A 24,151-nucleotide genomic window follows, 5' to 3' on the forward strand; every position below is an offset into this window, starting at 1 on the left:
AGAGGAAGAAGAGAAGTATATATAGGGTAAAAATTTTAAAGAAAATGAAGAATAAAAGAGTCGCAGGATATTTTTATGTTTTTTTTTTTTTTTTAACTCGAGTAGGTTTAAATCAATTTAAGAAAATTCAGAATACATTTAAGTCTTTTACCCTTTTAGAAATTCAGATCACATGTTCAACACAAATTCAAGCGCTTCCCATCTCTAAAAAAGTTCGTATTCCAGAGATGAGAGATAAGAAGCATTTTTTAGCTATCTTCAAAGAAAAAAAATAACTTTTAGCTATCAAACACCACCTTGTCTGTACATATGGATATAGCCCGATCCCTTCACTGAACTGATCATTATTACGGTCAGTATCTACGTCTTATGTACACCACAAATTGAATTCAAGTTTAACATCTATGGAAAAATCTTTCAAAAAAAAGAAGTGCAGCAGATCCAGATTCATCTATCTGCAGTCTGCTTTATTCACTTCATTAAATCCAGACTGGTGGAGTTGCAGTGGAGAGCCTCAAAAGTCTAAAACTAACTGAGCCATATTCTTCCTTCTTTCCCATATGATAGTCTCCATAAAAACCAACCATTGTATTGTACTTATCGAATCCATACTGTGAACCTTGTTAAAACTCATGGTTTGGACAAGGCGACTGTTGAGTTATTCAATTTACATCGCTTAATGTGTAGCTGATCAGGAAAAAAATGGTGTTTAACGGATTTGCTGCGTCCATATCTGGGTACCTCTTGTTAGCCATTCTGTCTGTGTTCTTCCTGATGAGATGGGTCTTGTTCTTCAAGCAGAAACTGAAGAACCATATCATAGCAGAATGGCCTTTCCTGGGCTCCCTACCGACGGTTGCCTGGAACATGAACAGGCTCCATGACTGGATAACTGAGATTTTCATCTCGCTTGGCACCAAAACCTTCTACCTGAAGGGCCTCTTCTCAAAGCTCGACTATGTGTTCAGTTGCGATCCCAAGAATTTCGAGTACATCCTCAAGGTAAATTCTGGAAACTACCCAAAGGGGGAGGACATGAGGCAGATATTCGACATTCTGGGTGATGGTATCTTCAACACAGATTTCGAGTCATGGGCAACGCAGAGGAGGGCTTCACACTCGGCTTTCAGACTGATTGAGTTTCGGAGCTTCGTCAGCTATACGGTCCAGAAGGTAATCGAAGAAAAGCTTCTACCATTGTTAACTCATGTGGCTAGAGAAGGGTCTGTCATCGATTTGCAGGATGTGCTTCTGAGGTTCACCTTTGACACCATTGCCATGACAACATGCGGAAAGGATCCGGGGTTTCTGGCTAAAGAGCTTCCTGGTAATGTAGTTGCTAAAGCCATTGATGACGCACAAGAAGCCATACTCTACAGAAACTTCGTCCCCATGTTGATTTGGAAGCTTATGCGTCTGTTGAATGTTGGATCAGAGAAGAAGATGGCCAAAGCGTGGGAAGTTGCAGATAACACCATTATAGACATCATTCTGCAGAAGAAGGAGCAATTGCTTAATGGTACTGATGAATCAGAGAAGATTAATAGTCTATTATCTATCTTCATCAGGTCTCAAGGACAGAAAAACGAATATTGGTCCAAATCCAGGATGAAGTTCCTTAGAGACTTGAGTCTAAACTTTATTATTGCTGGAAGAGATACTACAGCCTCTGGTCTTCTCTGGTTCTTCTGGTTGGTTTGTAGGAATCCCCATGTGGAGGAAAAAATCCTGGAAGAATTAAATCTTGCTTTCGCTAAGAAGAAGGGTAATGGAATAGGAAGCAAGAAGCCATGGGTATTTGATTCAGAGGATTTAAAAGAGTTTGTGTATCTGCATGCAGCAATTTGTGAATCACTCAGGCTGTATCCTCCCGTTGCTACACAGAAAAAAGGTCCTATCAGGGAAGATATTCTCCCTGATGGCACCACTGTGAAGCCAGGGATGCAGATAGTGCTCTCAAATTATGCTCTAGCAAGGATGCCTTCTGTGTGGGGAAAAGACTGTCTGGAGTTCAAGCCTGAGAGATGGATACGTGAGGATGGGACGACACTGAACAATGAAATGATCTCCAAGCTGCTATTTGCATTCGGCACTGGACCAAGAACTTGCCTGGGTAAGGACATGGCTTTCACTCAGATGAAGATGGCTGCTACAGCCGTTCTCTTCAACTACAGCATTCAAGTTGTGGAGGGTCACCCAGTTTCCTTGAAACGATCCATTATTCTTCAGATGAAGGATGGGTTGATGGTCAATGTAAAAGAAAGAGACAGTTGGTAATGGTGTCAATAAATCAGGTAATTTTATCATAACTACTTATATAAAATAAAATAAAATTCACTGGGTAGAGTCTAGTGGTCCTCATTAACTTATTTTCCATAAAGAAAAAAAATATATAGTATAAAATATCCAAATGGAGATTAATTTAGAAAACTCTAGGGTTTTTTTTTTTTTTTCTAAAATCTCTTCTACTACTAATTATTGTTCTTCAGATGAAGGATGGGTTGGTGGTCAATGTAAAAGAAAGAGACAGTTGGTTCCAATAAATCAGGGTTTAATTTTTGGTAGTTTTATCATAAGTAGTTATATAAATAAACTCATTAGCAAGGGCCTAGTAGTCCTCCTGTAAATTCCTAAAATTCAAGTAAAATATCCAAATGAAGGTTGGAAAACCCTAGTTTGCTTTTTTTTTTTTTCACTTTGTTGCTTGTAATGCTGGATGATATTCTTCAATTACATGTATTAATTAATTTAATTTGTTGTGGAAAATAGGGGTAAAACCGGTTAAACAATACTTAACTACAGTACGTATATCAAATTGAAAAAATCTGCAAAATCACATACAAAAAAAAATCCCCAAAAGACTTACTGATGACATGATACTGAAGCAAAGCTAGCAACACAGATCAATTCAGCATTTTTATAATCTGAAATGAAAAATTAATTACCAAAAGACTTACTGGTTTTGATCAAGGCACGTCGTAGCAATGCTGTACCGGACACGGTGTGACCGGTGTGTGTGGGAGCCCGGCCCAGCTTAGCTCGATCAATCCATGCATGTGTATCTGTTGGCACATGTAACCTCTCACTACCATCCCACAAACACAAACCCACACCTTGTAATTTAGCCACCTAATGTAAATTTTTCTGCTGCTTCTCGAGTTTACATTTTTAATGAGTTATTTCAATTTTAAACTATTTTTTATCTGTAGCTAAAGGTCATTTATTTTGTAGTGTTTCTTTATCGATTTGATTTTCCTCCACTTTTAGGTTAAACATATTTCCGCAATGAAAACTCTCCCCAGCCCCAAATGCATCCTTCTAAGCAAACATCTCAGCAGTAACACATAACCATTAACCAGGACTTTACAAAGCCAGAAAACTCGTATTTTAGGTTGATGCAATGTTGTAAGACTCAAACTGCATGGATTAAAAACTGGAATGCTCTGCGGGTCATAGTTTTTCTGGTTAATCAAGCAATTGGCATGTTTAGTAATCGTAAAAAACCACCATTTAACAGGGATGGTCACAATTCCCAGTTTTCATGGTCCAACCATCTAGTCCGGTTTGAGTCTTACAACATTGGCAGACGTTAGGCCTTTTATGGTGTTGGTTATTAGGGGTGTTCATCTAGACTGCCAAATCGCACCAAACCAAACCATAATTGGTGGTTTGGTCTGATTTGACCTTAAAACGATTTGATTTAATGTGAGAATTTCTTAAACCATTTTTTTTTTTTTGGTTTGGTTTTTTAGAAGCCAACCCAAACCACAAACCATATTAAATTGAATTATATATATATATATATGTGTGTGTGTGTAAAAGAGTTGTTTATGTTTGAGAAAATGTGAATGCAATTTATATGATAGTAATGTGACACTTGTTAATATTTCAATTTGACATTTGAATTCTAATTGTTATTTATGTAGCTAACTAGCTATTCATGTTATTTGGGCTTTCTAATTGGATTAAGCCCAATAAGATGGCCCATATCATATTAGAAACCAGACCAAACTATGATAAAACGGTTTGGTCTGATTGCTATACTAAAATGGTTTATTTGGTCTGAGAAATTTCTCAAACCATAATTTACTAATCTGGTCTGCCATCTTCTCCAAAGCAAACCATTATCACCCCTACTGGCTACATATCCTTATGGGAATTAACTTCAGCTGTCCACATCTGACAGCACAAACTGTTATTATTACATGGAGTTAGGATACATCAACATGCCATGCAAGGAGAGGCCGTGGACAAAACAGGCTGTCAGTCAAATGTAGACAGCCAAATGTTTTACCTATCTAGCCATTTAGGCTGTGTTTGGTTTGAAAAAAAATGGAAGGAAAACAAATTGAAATGAAAGTTAATTGACTTTCAATTCCTTTTCATTCCCTTTCTTTCAAATCAAACACAGCCTTTCTTTTGTCTTTTAAAAACTAAGTTTTTACAGCTTGCAAGCTCTGTAGTAGCTGAACCTGAGATTGGATTACTTCCCATACTCTTGAATGATTTAGGTCATGTTTGGGAGTGCTTAAGTTAAAAATAAGGGCTTAAAAACAAGTGTTTAAGTTAAAAATAAGGGCTTAAAAACAAGTGCTTATTCAAATAAGCACTTATTTGCATTTGACACCCGACTTTTTTAAATGTTTATTTTTAAAATAAGCACTTATTTTATATTGGGCGTTTGATAATCTTTTTCTCTAATAAGCACTTAAATAAACATTTGTGACTATTATTTCGTTCATTTTCTTTCAAATTTTCAAAATATACCATTTGAAAGCACTTTTATTAAATTGCTTTAATAAAAACACTTTTTTTTATAAAAATACTTTTATAAAAACACTTTATGAAAGTACTTTACAAAAGCACTTTTAAGAAAGTACCTTTACAAAAGCACTTTTGTGAAATTACTTTTATGAAAGCATATTTACAAAAGCAATTTTATGAAAACACTTCTATACAAGTACTTTTACAAAAAGTACTTTCATAAAAGTCCTTTCGTAAAAGTTCTTTTGTAAAATTACTTTCATACAACTGCTTTCGTAAAAGTACTTTATAAAATTCAACTAGAGATGATATTATAAGTGGTATTTTAAAATTCAGCTAGGGATATTTTTGGAAAGAAAAAAAAATTGAACAAGTGCTTATTGTATAAGCACTTTAAAAAAAGCTGGAAATTTGGGCTTAAAAAATAAACACATATTTCAGACTTATTTCCCAAATACCAATAAGTGTTTAATGGCCCAAATAAGTACTTATTTTGAATAAGCACTTATTTTTAAGCATTCCCAAATTATTTTGATATTCTATCTACTAAAGACAAAGCAGTAAGCTATTAAGTTCAGCTACTTCAGCTGATATTAAATAGCATCCTAATAATAGTTTCTACAATAAAGATAGAGTTAACATATATGAATTCATTCCTAACCATCTTTATTAATCACTGCGTTTCTGAAATTGTTTTTGTATTTCTGTCCATCATTTTCCTTTTCATGTTACATAAGGGTTGTTCTTCAATGTGAATTAGTTAATTCTTAATATATTTGGTTGTATTCATGTAAACAAAATTCAATATATTTGTTTTCGAACTTCTGGTCTATATATATCATGATCATATATTATTTGAACTCCAAAATTAATTTTTATTTAATTAAAAACCATTGGCTGATAGTTTCAAAAATATGATTTTTTAAACAAATCCAATTTGTTCCTCAAAATAAAAACAAAGTTCAATAGCATTATTTTAGCCGATGTGAAAATTTTAAAAACAAATGAAAACAAAATCATTCATGTTTAAACACTTCCATATATATATATTTTATCCTTTTTTTCCTCTTAAAATTTCTTTTACTCGTACCATTTTTTTTTTCTGAGGCCTAATTGTGGTCCAATAATGGGCCTAGCTTTTTCCTCCACCATGTGAGAGTACTATCAAAGTATCCTCTTGGAAAAGATGTGAGATAGATATTATTAGGTTCTTTATATGTCCCTCCTCCTTGTTTTAGGGGTACCCGATTTGAACCCAAGTCCGCCCAAGTTGCACCCTTACTTTGAAATTGAACCATTTAAAGCAATAATTTGTGTTCAAAGTATAGTACTAAATGCGTAAAAGTAATTTATTTTTTCAATATTTAAATGGATTTTGTTTAATACTTTTCAACTCCTCCTCATAATTCCTATATGTGATTTTTAAAACATTGATGGAAAATTGGAAATTGACTGGAAATCAAACAAAAGTGCATTATGTGGATATGATCATGTAAGTAAATACTAACAAGGTCAAATTCTGGTGATAGTTAGGAATTTTTACATTGTTTTTCAAGATCACAGTGAGCCCCCCCAGATACAACTTTTGACAAATAGTCCATGAACCTGCCCAAGCATTAGTGAGAACCTTTTGAAGCCATGAGGCATGGTTTATTGGTACCACTAACAATCTTTTTTTTTTTTTCTTTGGTACATGTGATGTGGCTTTGGGCCCTATGGGTTTTAATGCTAGACCCAATTTGCAGGGTTAGTGGGTTAGTTGTGACAGGGATGCACGCTTGGGCCCATTGGAATTCATTACACAAAGAGTATGCTCAGATAGAGGGGTGTAAGAGACCAACTGAACGCTTGGGCCATTGGTGTACCACTAACAATTTACAATTTTATTGATAGTACCAGCCTACAAGGCCCATTCAAGTTGAGATCTCATTTGTATTTGCAATAAATTCAAAACATCACATCAATTGATTTTCTTTTATTTCATTTTATTGGGGGTTGAATGTGACATGGTAGCTGGAAACTTTTTCTCATGCAATTTGTTTAATAAGAGTTAAGAAGAATAGAATATGAGACTAAGGTGGTGTTTGATAAATCTGAAAAGTTAGAAAGATATTATTTGTGTCTGAAATTTGAAAAGAATTATAGATATTTTTCTACTTTTCAGAGGCTTTGAATAGATAAATTTGTTTGTGTTGGACCAAACCTTCAACATCTGAAATTCTCTGATTTTACTATTTCACTCCTAGAACAAACTATTTATTAAATTTTAGTTTAATTTGCATCATCTCGTAAAAATAATTTATCAAATTCAAAATAATATTGAAATAATACAAAATTTAATAATTAATAAATAACACAAACAAAAATTAATAAAAATAATTAACACTTAATAAAAATTAAAATAGATAATAAAAATTTAATAATTAAAATTAATAATTAATAAAAGAATATTTCCTTATCTGAAAAATCATCATCATCATCGAGATCTGCGAGGTCTCCTCTCACTCCTTGCAGAGATTCCTCATGTTCTTCTTGAAAGCCCTTTGGTTGGTAGCGAATAACCCATCAAAGGACGACGAGCAAGGGCTTTCTCCTCTGTCAGGAGCATCTCTCCCTTGGTTTCACTCTTTCCTCTTGACACCATCATAAATGAGAGACCATAGTGAAGAGAGGAATGGTGGAGAGGATGATAGAAAGTCGAACGCCCTGCTAATGCTTTCATTGGAAAATTGTCGACGAATGGACAATGCGCATTAGGGCCTATTCGTTTGCTCTAAAGTCTGACATCTGAAAGTATAATAATTACATTAAGAGGTATATTAGTATTGAACTTTTCTTTCCTCTAAACTCTGAATGCAGAGAATGTTGTTTTGAATTCTAAAAACTATCAAATATCCATTTTGACCCCATATATAAGAGTTTTTGTTTGTCTTTTTGGGGGTATCATTGGAAAACAAAATGTTGTACGATTGCACTTTAAGAGATATGAAGAAAAGAACAACCAATTTTCTCTTAAAGTTAAAAGATTCCTCTTAAGAGATATGAATTAAGAGGAAACGAACAGGCCCTAAGTGTCGAACATGCGTCTTACCACTTCAGATCTGAAAAAGCATTTCAAATCATACTTTCAGATGCAATACCAAATGATCCTGGTGTCTGAAAAGCACTATTTCAGACATAAGACGTCTAGAAAGAGTTATCAAACGCCACCTAAGAAAAGATAAAATGAGAAAGAGAAAACCTAGTCTTCTCATGTATCATGTCAAAGAACATAGAAAACTAAAATGCCTTTCTCTTGCTTGTTTTGCAACTTAGGTTCAGTTTGTAATGAGTACAAATAATATAAATATGCATAGTGCAAATGCATACAAAATAATACAAAATATAAGGTTTTGCACTCTAAATTTGTATTTGTACTCTTTCCAAACTGAGCCTGGAAGGAGTGCAAATACAAATATTTAGAATGCAAATCCATGTATTTTGTATGCATTTGCATTGTACATATTTGTATTTGTACTCCTTCCAAAATGAACCTTACTACTTGGACATCAGTGTACCACTAACAATTTTTTGATAGTATAAGGCCCATCCAAATTGGTTTTACCAAGGTTCAAAGTATCATACACTCCTCATATGTAGGAATTTGCATATTGGGTGTTTAGATATCATATTTTTTAGTTTTTTTTTTTTAAATCAGTTCTTGTGTTCATTTTTATTTGGACTGTTTCTAGATCAGACTCCTTTTTTGTGAAAGTTGATGTTAACATTATTTGGGATTATCCAGTTAATCAATTATCTTTGGGAGTTGGATGGCTGATTCAAAAGGTGTGGAAGCTAAAGGTGTTGTATAGGTTTAAGTTCTTGTGAAGAGTTGTTAGAGGTTTTGTGTTAGTGTCTTCGATTATGAATAGTCTTGGACCTCTTGGTTACAAGATTAATAAGAAATGTGTGTTTTGTTTCCTAGATTATTAGTCCTTTTGTTAAGATCTATTTGGGTTGTTTCTCCTTTGGGTATCTATGAATTCTGGATTAGTCGTGGATATCATTTTGTTTTTGTTGTCTTCATTAAATTCTGTGGCGGACAAAGCAATTATCATGTTTGGCTTTTAAGAAATAATGTTATCTTTAAGGGGGAATCTATGGATATCATGTTCAATTTCTATTTAATTTAAATAGCTTTTCTATGAAAACATACATCAAAAGACCTTAATTTTTCCTATCAGGGGCTTGTTGAGACTTTGGTTGTGTTTGGTATCATTGTTGCTTCTACTATAAACATTAAGGGCTTATCAGTTCAAATTTTTGATAAAATAGGGCACTATTTACATAAAAGGATTCCATTTTTAGTATTAAATGCCAATACCATTATCATTTCTTCATGAAATGCCAAATTTAATGTTTATATTATAAATGTCAACACCATTTTAAATGCAAATTTTTTTAGTATAAGTGGTTAATTGATGTGATGTGACAACATAAGTTCTCAAAAAATTATATTAATAAACCCCAAATATTTCTAAGAAAAACAGCAATGATACCAAACACAACCTTTGCCTATAGTTTTTTCTAACAGACTTTGATTAATGAGAAAATTTAGTGTGTATATATATATATATATATTGGCAGAATCCTTCTTGTTTGTTTGCTTAGAGAATGTTAAAGAAATATTGATCAATAAGCTCAATTTACTCACGACTTATGTAGCTGATGTGGAGCATTATTATTGATAAACCAGTGTTCTTAAACCATTGTTGACCTAGATAGTTGGACCGTTTGGTTCAAGAACCATCCAGGTAATTGTTTCCATTTCACCCTTAACCCATTCTTTGGCCAAAAACTGTTGACTTGGTCAACAACCCATTGACCCAAGTAGTCAAACCATCAACCCATTGACCCAAACAACAGTTTTTTGCCATTTTTATTTTAATTATTTTTTAATTTTTTTTAATGTGGAATAGACCATCCATTCAAACTGAACGATTGAGCTGCTAACATAGAAACCGGTTGATATTGTCCGATCCAAGGTGTCCCAAACCAAAGATGCAGTCAGATAATCCTAGCAATTAGATGAGACCTAGGTGGAAAGATGAGGATGTGTACCGTGGTGATCTGCAAGCACAAGGGTCAAAGGCCCGAGGAGATGTTCCCTAGGTAAGCACTCGGGCTCTTAAGTCAGTAGAAGATGAGAACAAACTAATTCAGACCAGGGTGAATGCAAGGGGTGCTGAGGTTAGTTGAGAGTTAAAAGTCCTTTACCTTGAGGATGATATGCCTTTATATAGCCGAGCATCCGTGTTGTAGTCGGATTAGGTCCATGGAGTTATCAGGATGAGGTTGTTCATCAAGGTTTCTAGGGACTTTCCCCTTCCTCAGTGGGGCATGTCTCCTTTTACGTGTAGAACTCTACCTCCTCAGTGCGCATTCTCATGATTGATTGCATTGAGTTGTGCTGACATGGTCTGAGGAGGTCGGCCATGGCAGCCAACACGTGGTGACTTCAACCAGCTCAGACACCAGCCAGACACGAGTGGCCAAAGTGGTTCTGATTCCAAGTCATTTTTTAAAACTTTGGGTTAAACAACCCCTGCATTTCCATTCAATATGTGACAGATTTCCAACATCACACATGTGCAAAATATCCAATAGAAGAATCTATGATGCCAAAAAGATATGGTATCAGAAGAACTTTGACCAATAAAAATCCACCTGTAAATTTTGATAAATACCATCTGATTTCTTAACAGGTTTATGATACCAACTGATTGGTCATAACTCATAAATTTTTCAGATATGATGTCTTAAAGTATCATAATTGAACCCAAAACCCATATATTTGAGAATACACCGATCTATCACAAAACTGAATATATGGAACTATAACACGAGTGAAAGAGATCGGACTACTCATTGCGGAACTCTGAGGTGCCAAATACCCCAAATGCAATATTTAGGAGATTTGGATAATTGGAAACCATTTTGGCTCTGTTTGTTTGCGGTGTAAATTTTAAAAGAAAACAAATTTTGCATCTGATTCAGTTTTTACATCTGTTTGTTTGTAATCATGATTTCTATTCATATCTACGACAAAATTTATATTTTTTTGTCTTATTTGAACTTATTGTCAATGCAAATTTTGCATCTCAAAAACTGATACAGAATTTGCACCACCTTCCTTATATCTCAATTTTCTCTCATCTAAAATGAGGACCATACTATCTTTCTTCCTATCTCACACTCAATCAAGTAATTATCTTCTGTACCTCTACTCTCCTTCATATAAAACAGAGACCACATCATTTTGCTTTCTATTTTATTTCTCATAAAATAAAAAGAAAGCAAGAATTCACACACCGCTTCCTTGCACTCCAATACATTTACACTAATGCAAATAAAATTATCACCACAAACAAACAGAGCCATAAATACAATTCCTTACTCTTTCAGTTTTGTTTTAAACAAGACCAAAGAGAAGCATCATGTGTGATATGTCTAGGTATATATTACATGACAACAAAATATGGGGCCCTTTGAAATTCAGCATATATTAAATGGGTCCCACTTAAGGGGATGAATCAAACAAAATTATCAGCATGGTCGGATAGTCTTTCAATCATCATTTTAATCAAGCATGTATTATTGTTTTTTCATATGTTTTCAAGATAACCAATCAACTATTATTTAATAGAAAATTCGTGCTCAAGCTGAATTTTGGCCCAATTATATATAGTCTCCATCGTGGACCCAATAAAATGGATGCGGCCCCTTTCACTTATGGCCCAAAATCCTTTTGCAGATTTGAAGTTGATATTGTTGGGAACATTCTATGGCCAAAGAGGCCGGTTGCGTTGACAATCTTGTTGATTACTACGTGGTACGATTTGGTTTCACTAATATTGATGTATATGGTAAATTGGTAATGGCAACATGTGAGAGAGAGAGAGAGCTAGCTGTTAATGGTCGGGTCTATCTATTAGAACCGAATCAAAACCGAATTGATTATGTTAATTCTGATTCTTAGGTTTTGTCATGATTAATGGGTTTTGGCTGTTGTGAAGCAATTCAGACTCAAATTGATTATATACTTAGTAACATAAAGAGGTTTCTTTTCACCAAAAATATATATAGAGAGAGAGACTAAAAAATTAAATTAGTAATATATAATTTCTTTTTTAAGATTTTGCAATATTTATATTAAAGAGTAAATTTCATAAACAATACATAATATAATTATAATTAAAAACACATATATTATATTTTAAGGTTAAGGCTATATTATCAAATAAAGTTTTAAATGTCCCGATAAATAATTGGTTCAGTTCTTGGTCCTTCATGTAATTGGAATGATGGGACACCTTGACCCAACTCATTGACAGCTAGAAAGAGAGATTTTAAAATAGGGTTGTCAATGGGTAGGACAGACCCGATAGACTTAATCAAGCTTGCCCAATTATATGGGGTATAGGTCTGCATTATGATGGTGTTGGACAATATGATTGGTTTTATTTTTAAAAACATATCAACAAAATTATATTGTTTTTTTCTAATGTGGCAGTTTTTATTTATGAAAACGAAACCTATATTTATCCATTATAATTTGGTTAGGATCGGTTTTGTATGTTGGCATATGGCAACTGACAAAGATGCCCCAAGTTTAATATCTATTGTTTTCATTCACTATAAAAAAAAAAAAGAAAAAAAAACACTTTTATTTGCATGATATACTTGTAATATTTTCATATTATAATGCCCAAATAACGTGTCAAGTTAATAAATAAATAGAATTATTATCAAATTAACAGAGGAGTATAAGCAGAAAAAAAAAAAAAACAGAGGAAAAATCTATGGTACATTCCATGGAAATTGCTTTGACATAATTCAAACATGAATGAATCAATGAGCCAAAAGTCATATCAACACCTTTTAACTTTGTTAAAATCTTTAATGATGATAAATTCATCTTGAGAAACATGAAAATATATATTGTGAAATATGAATTAATAAAAAATAAATAAATTATATAAGTCTTTAATATATTTCAATTAACATAAAAGTTTTTAAAATACACCATAGTTAAACATTAAAGAGTATTGACAATTTCTATCATGAAAGAAGGTATAATACCTAAATAACCTTGACCAACCATAACTACCTCCCCTTTACCGATACAAATTTTAGTTGAATACCAGCTGAGTGATTACCACCTAGCACTTTTATTATACAATTGATTGGTTATTGGTTTCTTAGGTATTGATGAATCAATTTTTCGTCCTAAGTACCTCGTCATTTGGTTTGCTTCCAAGTGATTGATGATTTAGAGGTTGAAGTGGAGAACTTTTGTTGGATGAGGACCTGGATGCTGGGTTGACCAGACCGAGCTGGGGGCGAATTAGGTGCCGAGCTGACTGAGCCGAGCTGGGCAGGTTAGGTGTCGAACTGACTAGGCTGAGCAGGGCAGGTTAGGTGTCGAACTAACTGGGCCGAGCTGGGCAGGTTAGGTGTCGAACTTACTGGGCCGAGCTGGGCAGGTTAGGTGTCGAACTGACTGGGTCGAGCTGCATATCAGGTGACGAGCTGACCAGAGGACCGAGCTGCCTATTAAGTGTCGAGCTGACCAGAGTGCCGAGCTAACCAAAGGGCCGAGCTTCCTATTAGGCGTCGAGCTAACCAGAGGGCTGAGCTGCCTATTAGGCGCCGAGATGACCAGAGGGTCGAGCTGACTAGTGGCGAGTTGGATTGATTGTTGAGCTCTGTAGTTCTTTACAGACCGATAAGGAATCAATGTTAGAGGACTCGGGGTGGCTAACCCGACGAGGTCGCTCCAATGATTAAGTCAGTACTCTCATAGTAGATTGCGAGTTAAAAATCACAAAAGTATGAGAGCTAGAATATGCTTACTTGCCCCCCTCATGTCATTGGGGTTAGTGCCTCTATATAGGCATTGTTTGGCATGGGCTTCACGCACCATATCCGAGATTTCCGAGAAGTCACCTAAATGGTCCGAGATTCCCGGAGGCAACTGCCATGCATATTGACCACCCTCCGGATCATTCAGTACGTGAGCCAACCTCCAAGGATCGTGGAAGTGTTGAGATATGCATGCCGAATTTGTCGGCAAGCACCTCTCGTAGATCGCCAGGTCGGCGCCTGTGCCATGCCGCCAGTTTGGCGCCTGTACCAGGTCGCCAGTTTGGCGCCTATGCCAGGTTGCCAGCTGAGACACCATCATCTTGGCTAAGGCATGTTGTTGCCTAAGTAGTTTCGAATGCCACCTACTTGTTCCGAGATGCCACGTGTCACTATGTTATTAGAGGGCCAAATCCGCCCTCATCAGGTACCATAGTTAGATTCTAAAAAGTAAAACCTCAATTATAATTGGGTCATATCCAATCAGACCCGAGAATCCCAAACGGTATAGGTTTGGCTTGGAACTGGTTCTTCACATTACTTACAAGGTCAGACCAGATCTACCCGACCCACCTAGAAAATGGAGAGGACGTTTAAAAAAGGTTGGGTGTGGTAGAAGAAATTTTTAGGCCCCGTTTGGTTCTTAGGAATAGAGGTTTGGAACTGGAATTGAAATGACTTATTCTGATTCCAATTATTTGGTTGGATGGAATTGGAATCCCATTGCCATTTCTGTTGGATCAGTATTTCCTTATTTGAGGGAATAGCCATTCCCTGCCCCTCCCTTGGTAATGAAACCTCATTTCCTATAAATTCCAATTCATATTCTTATTTTTATCTGAACCAAACATACTATATGAATAGATCATTTCGATTCTGATTTCAGAAGATTTCGATTCCAATTCCAACTATGAACCAAATGGACCCTAAACTTCTACTTTATTGAAGTGATAGTTGAAAGTTGGAACCAACTCAACATTACTTCATAAAACTGAAACCTCAATTAAGACATACCAACCACCTCAGCTCCCCCTTTGAAGTAGGCCTTCTCTTTTCAAGATAAATCACTTTTTTTCCTTTTTTTTTTTTTGCTCTAATTTGCTCGACTCAAAACTTCATAACCACACCAATTTCCACACTCTCTATGATAAAGCTGTCAACATGTTGGGTCTATCCCATAAATTCGAACCGGCAATCTATTAATAATTGGGCTGGAACTGGCTCTTGTTCTTCTGAACCGATTAATACCCAAATTGATTATATAATTAATAATATATAAAGGTTCCTAATTCTGATTTTTCTCATATATTATATCTGAAAGGGTAATTTTCATGTACAGCATATAAGATAATTTTAGTTAAAAATACTTGTTTCATTAACATATAAACAATTTATTATTTACTGATTTTTTTACTAAAATTATATTAACAAAAATAAAAAATTATAGATTTCAAATATAATTGGGTGTAATCGGTCAGACCTAATCATCCTGATTAATAATTGGCATGGAACTTATATTATATAACTAATTAATAATCGGGTAGGGACTAATGCATCCTGTTCCGAACCAGATCTAATCCATTGACATTGACAGCTCTCTATCTTCCTTCCAGCTCTTGTTGTTATAAATAAAAAAAAAAAAAAAGTAAAAAACATTTCGCAGTGTCTCTTGCATGTATAAGGCTATAAGACATTGTAGTATGGGCCCTCGTGCTCACCATGGACTGCATATGTTGGATGGGCCCACATAAAAATAAAAAGAGTAGAGTACCTACAAACTACAGTGATTGCAGCATAGTCAAGTCACTTCAGATAACTTCATTTCTGCATTATTTTCTGAAGATTTCCAAGAGTTTGAAACTTTGAATAGAACCTTTCTACACACAATGACAAAGACAAAAAAAATAAAAACTTCATGCTGAATCTTGGCCCAATTGGTCACCCAGTGGGACCCATTCAATAATGGGCTTCCATCATAATGCGACACCTAACAAGTTAGGGCCCAGAAGCAAGCTACTGACAAAACAGTTCACAAATTGGCTATACATTGGTGAGAATATATTGGGGAGAATCACGATTCAGTTCACGGTCAGAATTTAAGGATCAAAGTACATTTGGGATAGGTATCGGTTCGAAATTGATACTAATTCACGGGAAGGTATGGATGTATAAAGTGTAAATTTTTTTATCTTTTGAATGTTTATAATTCTGTAGTAGAAATCAGAAATCTGCATTGAATCTATCCTTCATAAAATATCTTGCAGCCACCAACAACAGTCTTGACTCTCTCTCTATCTCCACAGTTTTGTTGATTAACATGTGCAATGGTTTGGTTCCCGTCTCAATATTGTTGATGAGTAAGAGCTCATTAGATAAAGCATGTCTTTTGTTAGTCGGGTCATTTAGGGAGAATTTGGTTCGTTATAGATAATTAACCTTTTTATACAACTGGTCATCAATAAAAAAAAAAGTAAAGAAGTATATTTGATTTTTCATCCAAATAAGGCTCCGTTTGGTAAAATTGTCTTTTCATTATCAATTCAATTGTGTTGGTATTTGCATTGTTACCTGAAATATTTATATTCAACTTTATATTTATCATTTATCTAATGATCAGATTTTAAAATAAATGTTTTATGATGATTGGATAATTATTATAGATAAATTAAAAAAACCTATGATGATTTATATTCAACGTCATATTTATCATTTATGATGATTTAAAAATAAATGTTTTATGATGATGGTAAAAGTTTAAGACTTACCTCCCTTGAGTTTTATGCTAAATATTAAGACTCCCCTTTATTTTCAAAATAGAGTAACACCTCCCCTATTGGGGGACGTCATGGGACAAATATCTTCCTTCTATTAACTATTTGTTGAGAACTGGTTGCATGTGAGCCCACGTTATTTTTCTTCAAAAACCCAATATTGTCCCTCTATATCGGACTCATGGTTTGAGTTTCAGGAGGAAAAAAACAAAAAGAATGAAGATGAAGGAAAAAAAAGGCAGGAAGAGAGAGACAAAGATTAAGCACCGATTAAGAAGTGGTATTTGCATTTTTATTTTAAAGAAAACTTCTTAAATTATCCGTAAGGTTTAGGAAATTGATTAACTATATCCTTATTGTTTTTGTATTGTCTTAAAGTAGTTCTATTGTTTCTGACAATTGACTATCTCTACCCCTATCGTTAGCATTAGTTAATATTTTGTCAAAATCTACATGACCTATAATTTTTTTTTTCTAAAACCCAACATTACCCCCATCCCTTCCTCTTGATGCAGTTGCAGAACACCAGCACCCCTTCCTCCAACCTCTCTCTCTCTCTTTCCTTCCCACGACTTCCACTCTCCCTTGTCCCATTGTCCACCAACGGTGCAACGTTTGGTCTCTCTCTCATTCAAGATCTGATGGTCGCAGCTTCTCTGGTCTCTTTCTCTTTCTTTCTCTCTAGTCTCTCTCTCTCTCTTTTCCAGATCTGATGGCCACGCCCCCCCCCCCCCTCTCTCTCTCTCTCCATTCTCAGACCGCCCCGCCTCTCCCCTACTCCACTGTCCACCAGCAGCACCTTAGAAGATCTCAAGCATGAAACACCCATCAAGCTCCTCAATGGAATATTCGAGGTAAAGCTTCACATCTTGATTGGTATGCTTGAAGATATGGTGGAGAGATTGCCACTTGTGAGGCTCCATCTCCCTGAAGCATCTCTGGCCATTGTGATAAGGCCCCAAGGAGACTATCTGGAGAAAATAGGCTTTATCGTCTCCCTCCCGGAGAGGCTTGGTCATGTGATGACTAACGCCTGATCCACATCAGAGGTGAAGGTTGGGTCCAGTATGCAAGAGACTCCGCCAGAAAATGTCCAGGCAATGAAGTCCCACTCTGTATGATGGACAGAATAGTCTTTTTATTCATTCCATTAACAAACACCTATGGTAAGGAAGATTTAGTCAATTGTCAGAAACACTAAGGATAATTTAAGACAATACTGAAACAGTAAGAGTATAATTAGTTAATTTCCTAAACCTTAGGGTATATTAAGAAATTTGCCCTTTATTTTATCCAAATTTGATTTTCATGAAGAATGAGAATCCTTTTTTTTCTTTTTGGATAAATGTTCAATTAAAATCTGAGGCAAGAAATTTTAAGGATGCAAGTTCTTGTAGAACTAGTCATCAATCACTTAATGCACGTTGATATGGCTAAATTAGAAAACGAAATGCAAGCAGGTAACATGGAGCTTGTGTTTTAATTCATGACTATTCTACAATGATGAGCTTGCTCCTACTATAATGATTACTTTGAAGTTAAGATTTCAGGGTTTTAGAAATTAAACCCTTGAATGAGATGATTGATAGTTTTAGAACTAGCTAAAACTTTAGGCTATATTTGGTTTGAAGGAAAAAATAGGGAAAGGTAAGGAAAACTTTACAAATCTTGGGGGAAAAAAGAAAACTAAAACAGGTTTAGTTTCAGAGATGTTTTATCACCGTTGCTTTGCCACCATTGTTCTAGCCCAGGTCGTCCAGGTTTAGTCTTTTGAATAGTTTCATAACAAAAATCTAAAATTTTCATTCTCTAGCAACCTCCCATTTACTGAAGGCCATAATTCATGGTTTCATGAGGGATAGTTGATTTTACATCAAATTACCCTAAAATGTTCATGAGATCAACTTTGTGAATCAACTCTTGTGAGCACCCCCCCTTGAAGTGATTGTACAAAGGTTGAGCCAAGCTACATTGATCATTATTGTTTGAAAATGATGAAAGCTGGTGGTACTCTTTAAAAATTTGAAGGATAATAAAGGATAAATGTGTCTTTTTATCAAGTATATCAAATATACCGGCATCTTATTTAAATAGGGGAGGTTTTAGTAGCCCTATTAAAAATTAGAGGGGAGGTTTAAGTCTTTTACCCCTATCTTTACTAGTATGTTATGCACCAACATATATCTCCATGCTGCCACATAATACACCGATGTGATGTCATGACTCATGCAACAAGGTGCATCCTCTTCCTCCCCTCCCCCCACCCCATCCTTCTAGACAAAATCAACCCCTCACAAGATTGCCCCCAACAATGTCTCACATCACATCCCCGCTGTGTATTGGGAACATCTCCCGATGATGAACTCCCTTATCATCACATGACGGGGATGTGCTGTGGGACATTGTGGGGGGCAATCTTGCCCCCCCCCTCCCTCTCTTCCCTCTCTTGCTGGTCCCGTTCTAGAGTCACAGGGAACCCCAAACCCATATCACCATCTATGTGTATAGAGGTTAAGGTTGTTAGGCCTTGTCAGATAGCAAAACTGGAGGTTCAGTGTTGCTTCCACCGGCTGTTCTCTGTGAGTTTTCCTGCATTGGGCAATCAATAAGGAAAATGTTAAAACACCCTTTAGTTCATGTTTCTAGCTAATGGAAATGTTTTATGACTCAAAATAGTCTCAAGTAAATAGGAAACTGACATTTAAACTTGATGAATCAATTTTTGGGTGATGGCCAATTTTTTGTGCTAAGTATCTCGTCATTTGGTTTGCTTCCAAGTGCCCGATGATTTAGGCCGAAGTGAACTTTGGCTGTCAAGCTGAGTCAAGCTGGGCAAGCTAGGTGGCGAGCTGGCTATAGTGCTGAGCTGACCAAGTGTCGAGCTTCCTGTGAGATGCTGGGCTAACCAAGTGCCGAGCTACCTGTGAGGTGTTGGGATGACCAGGTGTCGAGCTGCCTGGTGGTGAGATGAATTGATGAGGTTCATTCCTCTTTAGAGACTTGCAAGGAATCAAATGTCAGAGGACCCGGGGTGGCTAACCTGGCAAGGTCACTCCGATGCTTAAGTCAGTACTCTCATAGTAGACTGCGAGCTAAAAATCACAAAGTCTGAGATCTAGAACTTGCTTACTTGCTTGCTTGCTCGTTTGCCCCTTGTCATTGGGGTTGGTGGCTTTATATAGGCCTTGCTCATGTATCGCCCTAGAGATCTCCGGGAGGTCGTGTCTAACTGGTCCGAGATTCTTGGAGGTAACTGCCATGCATGTTGACCACCCTCTAGATCATTCGGCACATGGGCCAACTTCCAAGGATCGTGGGAGTGTTTGGATATGCATGCCGAATTCGTTGGCAAGCACATCTTGCAAGTCGCCAGGTCGCGCCAGGGCCAAGCCGTCAGGTCGCGCCTGTGCCGGGCCACACCTATAGTTGGGACACCATCAACTTGGCTAAGGCAAGTTGTTGCCAAAGTGGTTCCAGGTGTCACCTAATTGTTCTGAGGTGCCATGTATCACAATATCATTGGAGGGCCAAATCCGCCCTCATCAAAACTCATAATGCCTGTGTGGCATTGTTTATTATGGCACAACATCACCAAAATAGCTTTGCTAGGTATTCTTAACTAAGAACTTGTTTGGATAAACTTTGACTTTTGAGTTTTGAGTTGTGATAAGCAAAAATAAGTTGAAAAATGTACATCACCAAAATAGCTTTGCTAGGTATTCTTAACTAAGAACTTGTTTGGATAAACTTTGACTTTTGAGTTTTGAGTTGTGATAAGCAAAAATAAGTTGAAAAATGTACATCACCAAAATAGCTTTGCTAGGTATTCTTAACTAAGAACTTGTTTGGATAAACTTTGACTTTTGAGTTTTGAGTTGTGATAAGCAAAAATAAGTTGAAAAATGTTTATAGTGTTTGGTAAAAGTTTCTTTTGAAAACATATCTAAAGTCAAAGCACTTTTAAGCCACAAAGCACAAAGCTTAAAGTTGGGGCTTGAATGCAAGCAAGCACAAAACTTAAAGTCAAAGCACTTTTAAGCCACAATGCACAAAGCTTAAAGTTGCTTTTGATCCCAGGCCTCCACTACAACAAAGCCAAGACCCTACCAATTAGGCCACCAACCAATTGGTATGCAAGCATCATTTTGAGCATTTCACTAATTGACACATAACCAGGATCTCAAACACCACCATAGAACACATGGCATAAGTAGGTGGGTCATGTAAATAAGCTTCCTATAGGCATGATTAAGGAGTGAGTTACTAATTTGGGCACTGTTTGTCAAGTTTTTCCATGCAATCTTTAGTCTTCTGAAAGATCAAAAGATCATTTTTTTTTGTTTGCTTTTTTATTTGGTAGTAGAAAGGCAAAAAGACCTAAAGACAAGCACCTAGAATGACCAACATAGCCTGGTAGATCAAGATACATATCGAACAGTCTTGGTCTTCAAAGACCAGCTCAAAAAAGCTCAACACGTACTTTGATCTACTGGGCTATCAAAGGATTTAGTTAGAAAGACTTGCCAAATATATGGAATGAAAGAAGTCTATGTTTGGCAAATAAAGGATGTCAAAAATGTTAGTGTTTTCCATGATCCTTGGAAAACCATCCTTATTCCTTACACAGGGGATATCCAACTCTGTGATCCCTTTTCTCTAAATAGAAGTGTGCATATCAAAGTCAAGGATTTAACTCTCCCAAGTGGCAACTAGAATATTCAAGCAAGTGTTAGATGCTGAGATGGTAACAACTTGGGCCCGAGCCCAAACCCGGCCCGACCAATGGGCCTACAATTTGGGCCCGAGCCCGGCCCTGATAAAAAGCCCAAAGCCTGACCTATAGAGAAGATTGATTCTGGAAATTGTTCAACAAGGTTTTGATCAAACCCAGACCAGACTCTCCACCTAACAAATTTATTATCTCCACTCTATTACTTGACCACTTGATGTAATACAACAAAATGGCAAAAAGGACTCACCGCCGGTGATTGTGTTTGTCAGTGCTAAGTTCGCAGTGAGTTGAGATTTTGACAGTGAAAAGTGAAATCAATTCGCTCTATTAGAGAGATAGAGAGAGAGAGAGAGAGAGAGGACTCACCGCTGCCTGAGTTCGCATCTAAGATTTGAGAGAGAAGAAGTGAGAACTAAGAGAGAGAGAGAGAGAGAGAGAGAGAGAGGACTCACGTTGGTCTACCAGAGTTTACTGGTTGCATCAGTGAGTGTTCGACGGTTCTGTGATTGCCTGAGAGTGTGAGAGTGTGAGGTTGTGAGTCACTGTGAAAACTGAGAAGAGGTTCGGCTAATTGGCTTAGACAAGAAAGAGATGAATGAGAAGAGGGGTTAGGATATTAGGGTTTTTTGGTTTAACCTATAGGTCAGGCCGGGCTTTTTTAACAAATCCCAAACCTAGCCCGCAACATAGTCAAACTTGGGCTTTTAGGCCCAGGGTCAAGCCCGTAGGCTCAAATGTGTGTTCAAGCACGTTCGGGGGCTGGGCCGGCCCGTTGGGCTACCCGGCCCATGAGCAGGTCTACTGGTGAGGGAGGTATTGAAAATATATATTTCCTCTTGTCTAGAAGATGACCAAATGTTATTGACGCACTTCCAATCTCATAAATCTGTTAAGTCTACGTACCAGTGTTTCATAAGGAATTGTCCCTCATCTTTGTCTCATACAGTTCATTGGAACAACATATGGACTTTGAGAGTCCCTTTCAGGTTCCCAATATTCCTTTGAAAAGTTTTCTGTGATGCAATACCCATAAAAGACAAGTTGTTTTTTCTTCATAATGAAGATAGGATTTGCGTTTTATGCCAAGAGGAATTGGAAGCAGAACTACATCTCTTTTTTAAATGCTCTTTTGCAAGAGAAGCTTGGTGTAGTTTATAGTTGAGTCTGGTTCTCTACTAATGAAAACATCTCTATTCATTAAAAAATGGTGAAAAAAAAAAATTATTTGGGAAAGTGTCCATTGCGTTGAGATGTACATGGGATATTAGAAACAAGAAGGTACATGAAAATATTGGTCCTGACCCCATCCGGGCAGTCAAAACTACTTACAACTACATTATTTCACTAGAGATTCCCTCACCTCTACGAATCCAAGAAGAAGGGCAAGCTATTATTCCTTATGTTCTATTTAGAAGAGTACAAAGGCAAATATGTAGAGTGTAAAACCTTATATTTTATATTATTTTGTATATATTTATATTGTACATATTTATATTTGTATTCCTTCCAAAATGAACCTTATATTTTGTATGATGCTTTCTCTTATCACTCACATCGAGCAACGAGTGCTTATGTTCTACTCTACAATGGTAATAGTGTGGTGGCAGCTGCAGTTTGTTTAGTGCAAGCAAAAGATCCAATTGAAGTTGAATGGAAGACGGTTTTTCTAGGCCTCCAAGAAGCAAAAAGAAGAAATATCGATGTCATGACTGTATTTTGTGATGCAATGGGAACGGTCAACACCTTACATAGCAATACTATAGATTGTAATCGAGTCAATAAGGTTCAGTTTGGAAGGTCTTTTGATGCTTGTACTATTAAGTATGCAAATAGACTGCAAAATCTGCTAGCTCATGAAGTAGCTACTAAGGCTTGAAGGAGGGGTTCTGAATTGGTTTTTCAATTACCCTCCCAAGGTCTGGATGTACATATCTTCAAGTCTTTAATTTAAGTCCTCTTCTGTTCTACACATGCTTACTGGGCTTGGGGTTCCAACGGAGATCTTGAATTTCTTTATTCCTTCTAAATTCACTATTTTCTATTTCTTTTTTCAAAAGTGTGAACACAACCCTATATCCTTTCTAGACAAGCTAGTGAGGAAGGAATCCTTTGCAAGCCTAATGCAATTAAAATCAGATGACAAACTGAAGTGGGTCAAGGCAAAACAGAACCAAATTTAGGGCTATCAATGGGTCGGGGCTGGTTTGAGATAGGATGTACCAATGTCGTTTTGGTTATCAACCGGGATAATATGAAAGACCTAAAACTAGACCAATTATTAATAGGGATAATCATGCCTGACCCGGTTTTTTGGTCTTTTAGTTTTTTTTTTTTTTTTTTTTTTTTTTTTTTTTTTTATGAAAAAACAACACAAAACCACTGAATAAGAGCTTCGATCCCAATTCTCCACTACACCATTAAGGCTAAATTTGGGAGTGCATAAAAATAAGTATTTATTTGAATAAGCTTATTTTGGGTCGGGATCACACCAATAAATACTTATTTGCATTTGGGAAATAAATTAATAAACCCAAAATAAGTGCTTACTCTAAGAATAATAAATACTTATTTGAGAAGCCCAAATTTTAGGCTTATTTTAAATGCTTATTCAATTATATCCTTTCTGGCTTATTTTGGTTTGCTACATCATTTTGAAAATGCCTATACTACCCCTATTTAAAATAAGTGCCTTCTCACCAATTCTCATAATCATTTATTAGAATAATCACTTATTTTTAAACAATTATTTAATAATCATGTACTTTTCAAATAATCACTCCCAAAACTTGGCTAAAGACATCTTACCACCAAGCTAAGGCTACGTTTGATTTGAAGGAAAATGTAAGGAAATGAAGGAAAAATAAGAAAACGTTTATAACCTTTGTATTGGTTTTCTGTCTTTTCCTTCCTTTTCCTACCATTTCCTTTAAACCAAACATATCCTTAAATTTTCATCCACATATAAAGCTGATCGCTGCCA

General features: G+C 36.1%; 1 long non-coding RNA gene and 1 pseudogene across 2 annotated transcripts; both read left to right on the plus strand.

Annotated features, from left to right (window-relative positions):
- Positions 1-249: 249 nt before the first annotated feature.
- On the plus strand, positions 250-2,671 carry LOC148862082 (alkane hydroxylase MAH1 pseudogene; annotated as a pseudogene). Its single transcript, XR_016112544.1, has one exon. The product of XR_016112544.1 is annotated as an alkane hydroxylase MAH1 pseudogene (transcript).
- A 14,223-nt stretch (positions 2,672-16,894) lies between these two features.
- Positions 16,895-23,140, plus strand: LOC148862083 (uncharacterized). Its single transcript, XR_016112530.1, has 2 exons — positions 16,895-17,605; positions 22,768-23,140. It is a non-coding gene; the product is annotated as an uncharacterized LOC148862083 (long non-coding RNA).
- Positions 23,141-24,151: the final 1,011 nt, after the last annotated feature.

Source organism: Nelumbo lutea, chromosome 4, assembly GCF_056320005.1.
Source record: "Nelumbo lutea isolate HS-2025 chromosome 4, American lotus-T2T, whole genome shotgun sequence".
In the NCBI taxonomy this organism is placed as follows: domain Eukaryota; kingdom Viridiplantae; phylum Streptophyta; class Magnoliopsida; order Proteales; family Nelumbonaceae; genus Nelumbo; species Nelumbo lutea.